The sequence below is a fragment of the Hibiscus syriacus genome, unplaced genomic scaffold, assembly GCF_006381635.1.
Source record: "Hibiscus syriacus cultivar Baekdansim isolate YM2019G1 unplaced genomic scaffold, ASM638163v2 tig00110988_pilon, whole genome shotgun sequence".
In the NCBI taxonomy this organism is placed as follows: Eukaryota; Viridiplantae; Streptophyta; class Magnoliopsida; order Malvales; family Malvaceae; genus Hibiscus; species Hibiscus syriacus.
Window position 1 is genome coordinate 588,046 of NW_024062942.1, and position 4,860 is coordinate 592,905.

Genomic DNA, 4,860 nt, shown 5'->3' on the forward strand with positions numbered 1-4,860 from the left:
ATAGTTTGTAATCCTTACGATTTAGTCACTGAAATTAATTTCTGAGCATTTTAATTCAGTCTTTGAATTTTATTTTATTATGTTTTAGTCCATACCAGTATTAAATGATATATTTAGGTAAATATCAAATTTAGTCCCTCATAGTTTAGTATTTTTATTTTAATCCCGTATTAATTAATTAGGTTAAATTACACTATTAACCATTATCTTTCTTAATATTTCAAATTATTATCTTTATTTTGATACTTTATATTTAGTTTTATAATTTTAATTTCTTTATTTTGATCATTATTTAATTACAATATTATTTTGTTATTACTTTTATATTTTAATTATTGCTTTAATTATTATTATTATCTTAGTCATATAAATATATATATTTTTTAAATAATAATGTTTATTATTTTCGATATCAAAGAAAAGGGCAGTCTTAATACAACTGGATGTCTCATTCTGATATTTTAAAATTAAAAGTAAACAATATTATTTAAATTAATATTTATCAATATCAAAGAAAAGAGCTGTCTTAAGGCACCTAGAAGTTCTTTTCTGATATTTTTAAATAAATAAATATTTTTTTATATAATTTTGAAATAATAGAATTATAAATTAAATATATTTTTGAATTTTTAAAATTTTAATAAGAGACAATTTATAATTAAAAGTACCAATTTTGGGCGTTGTAGGGGTGCTAATCCTTCCCTAAACGTAACCGACCACGAATCCCTTTTTATTATTAAAAAGAACGAATTTTTGGTTATAAACGCAGATCAGTTCATCTTTTAACTGATGTTTTCTTAAAACTCTTTTAAAAGATAATTTTTAGGTTTTCGACCTACCTGATCCAAAAGGCCGATGGCGACTCCCAAATTATTTTCAAAACCATTTATTCACATCAATTTTCTCGCCAAATAAATATTTCGTGCCCGGACGAAAACCGGTTACGACAAAAACGAGTGGGAAAATGCTTAAAATTGGAAGGCGGGCCTTGCATTTCTCCGACGCACAGTTGAGCTTCTAAACCACAAAATCATGCCCCATGGCTAAGAATATAGCAATGTTTACTCAAATTCACCAACTTTGGACCCTCTTCCTTCCGTCCTTTTATTACAGAAATCTTCACCAACTCTCATATTCTTGGGATTTTACGCCAAACGTATCGTGCTGTGGCGTTTGTCCCCTGGTTTTCTTCTTCAACTCTCTTTCATCCCTCACGCTTTCCCTTGTCCCAAAAAAACAAAAACACCACAACAACAATCGACAAAAAAACATAGCAAGGAAAAGAAAGAAACGAGATAGGAATTAGTTAGGCTCATGCAATCAAAATCAAAACCCCTTTCCAATATCGTCGCCTCTGTTAATTGCTTAGATAAGAAAGCTTCCACGTTGTAGCAAGCAATGGTAATGAGCATGCACATAGCTAGGCTTGTGCGCATGCCAAATCCATCGTTATTCCTTGCACTTGCTGTTTTTTTATCATCATCGTTAATGGTGGTCCACTCGGCCGGTGAGCCGGAGGAGATTGAGCCCCTCTTGACGTTTCGGGACTCATTTACGGACCCATCGGCTCTTTCCAATTGGAATGCTTCGATTAATCCATGTACAGGAGAGGCGGCAAATTGGGTTGGCGTTCTTTGCAGCGTGAACGGTAAAGTTCTGGGTTTGCAACTTGAGAACATGGGTCTATCAGGGGTGGTGAATATTGAAAGTCTTGATCCATTGGAGAACTTGCGCACCTTAAGTCTTATGAACAATAATTTTGAAGGCAAAATACCTGAGATGAAGAAGCTGAACAGATTGCAGGCTTTGTTTTTATCGAATAATCATTTTTCTGGGGAGATTCCTGATGATACATTTGAAGGGATGAAATCGTTGAGGAAAGTGTTTTTGGCAAATAATCTTTTTAGTGGTAAAATCCCTTCATCGCTAACAAAAATGCCTAAGCTGGCAATTTTGAAATTGGAGGGGAACGAATTTAGTGGCCCGGTGCCTGAATTTACCGGTAATGAATTGAAGATGGTGAACTTGGCTAACAATCAACTTGAGGGTCCTATCCCTAAAAGCTTAAGCAAAATGGCTGACCACTTTTCACAGGTACCCCCACTGAACGCATTTTGTACTATAAGACCGTAAAAATCTTTATGTATTGGTTCATCTCTTGTGCTGTGGTGCAGGGAACAAAAATCTATGCGGGGCACCTCTCAAAGAATGCGCCAGTCTCAGCCCTCCGCCGCCCGGTTCGCCGCCTACCATCCCACCAACCCCTCTGCCACCCATAATTAAAAAGTCATCAACTGGTCTAAAAATTGCCCTCATTGTGGTATCTGCAGCTCTAGTACTGGTTATTTTATTACTCATTTTCTTTCTCCTACGACGGAGAAGAGAATATAAAACATCGGACGAGGAAGTATTCGTTGTCGAATCATATAAGCCGCCGCCATCACCTTCCGTCCAAATGGAAAAGAAAGCTCCACATCCAACTCCAGCTTCCAATGTGAGAAGGACTGAATTGATATTCTTGAAAGATGATGTCCAAAGGTTCGACTTGCAAGATCTATTGAAAGCCTCGGCCGAGATTCTGGGTAGTGGGAATTTCGGAGCTTCGTACAAGGCCATGATAGGGAAAGGTGAAGTGGTGGTGGTGAAGAACTATAAGCAAATGAATAGCGTGGGGAAGGAAGAATTTAACGAGCATATGAGACGATTAGGAAGGTTGAACCATCAGAACTTACACCCTTTATTGGCTTATTACTATAGGAAAGAGGAAAAGCTATTGGTTACCAGCTTCATGGTTGATGGTAGCATGGCTAGTCACCTTCATGGTGAGATTCCCATCCCCTAATTCTCTTTTTTCTTACTGGGGGTATTTGAATATTTTATAGTTTTGGAGGTAATCTTTGAAAATTATCAACTCTATGTCCGTATAGATTTTTGGACTAACCCTTCTACTTACCCTAAGTAGAAACACTGGCTACCATAAGTTACTAAACTCATTTTTTTTGGGGTACAGCCAACCGTTCCCGTGATAATCCGGGTCTTGATTGGCCGACTCGGTTGAATATCATAAAAGGAGTTATCAAGGGTTTGAATTATCTCTACAACCAGCTGCCTACCATAGTTGTTCCCCATGGGCATTTGAAATCTTCCAACGTGCTTTTGGACAAGAACTTTGAGCCTCTCTTGTGCGACTATGCATTAAGGTCATTGATAAACCAGGACCAAGCTCACAAGATGATGACGGCTTACAAATCACCCGAGTACGCCAAGACTGGCCGCATAAGTAGGAAAACCGACGTGTGGTGCCTAGGCATACATCCTGGAGATCTTAACAGGTAGGTTTCCAGAGAACTACCTAACAACCAGTTACGATAATAACATGAATTTAGCCACTTGGGTGAATAAGATGGTTAAGGATAAGAATCAGTGACGTGTTCGACAAGGAAATGAAAGGAGCCAAGAACTGTAAAGATGAAATGATAAACGTATTGAATATCGGATTAAGTTGTTGCAATGAGGATTCGGAGGCAAGACCCGAGTTGAAGGAAGTAATGAAAGAGATTGAAGGGTTAAAAGGGGGAGACGACGACGACGATTCTTCTTCAACCATAGGTGAAGTGAACATGAGTATATCCCGGGGTCATGAACATAGTAAAATGAAGGGTGATCCTTCGTCCTTTGATCGTTGAGCTATACAGATTCAAGGGGGGTGAAAGAGATGCGAATGTAAGGAAACCAAATGTCCCGGCTATGTCTTTTCATGAAACACAACAAGCTTCTCTCCGCATGTAAATGAAAAGCATGGTTGGGCCGTAATTCGGAGCTGGCTTATACATTTTATAAGTTGGTGAAGGAAATGCAGAACACAAAAGTTAATATTTCATACATTTTTCTTTGAAATTAAAAGGAAACAAATGCAAATATTTGTTGCTAGTTTTTTGCTTTTTGAATTTTTTTCATTTGCTATATTAGTGATTCTAATTTGTTTAACATAAATTAAAACAGGCCTACGTGGCCTACACATGTATTTATTTGATTTTTGTACTTGGATTACATCAAATCTTATCTTAATCGGGAAAACTAAATATGTCTCCCATGGCATGCGTGTTATAGAAATGTGATAGTTTTTGCCATATCTTCAAGAAAATCTACAAATTTTCCCTAGGATTCGCAAATTGTGCATGTTGAGGCTATGAATAGATTTTATATATTCATTGAGAACTGTGGCAATTGATTTAGAAATTATATCAGATTTCTCTATTGTTACAAGAAAATGGACTTTTTTATATATATAAATTATTCCTTTTATTATCCAAGAAACAGCCCAACCTACTGCTACAAAGAACATATTACAACAAATTTCTCAGGCTAAGAGGAAGGAATTCCCCAAGCTATACACAGGCTCTGATTAACATCATCATGGCCCACATTTTTCTTATACATCTTTTATCTTATCAACAATATTATCAACAGTATTGCTATTTTCTACGCAAGCTTTAACTAATTATAGTCTTCATGTATAACTGAGCCATCAACTGGACCACAACCCAAGCTTGGCTTTGATCCTCTCTACCAAGCAGACACAATCCTACTTGTAATTGTGTGGACTTTTCTACGCATAATTGCACGGTAAAAAATTATAAAAAAAATATCATAACCATAATTGTATTCCTTAATGTCCTGATAATCGTAATTGACCATTAAGTGTGAATAATCTTTATAAAAAAATTAGGGTCGTTTTAGTTTTAGAAAATATAAACTATTTTCATTTTTATTTTCTTAGAAAATAGAAAATATTGAAGAAAACGTGTTTGGTTGTAAAATTAGAAAACAACTTTTAGAAAATGAAAAAAAAGTGAAAAT

General features: G+C 35.9%; 1 pseudogene; it reads left to right on the forward strand.

The window, feature by feature from the left end:
* Positions 1 to 1,157: 1,157 nt before the first annotated feature.
* LOC120148985 lies at positions 1,158 to 3,850 on the forward strand (annotated as a pseudogene).
* Positions 3,851 to 4,860: the final 1,010 nt, after the last annotated feature.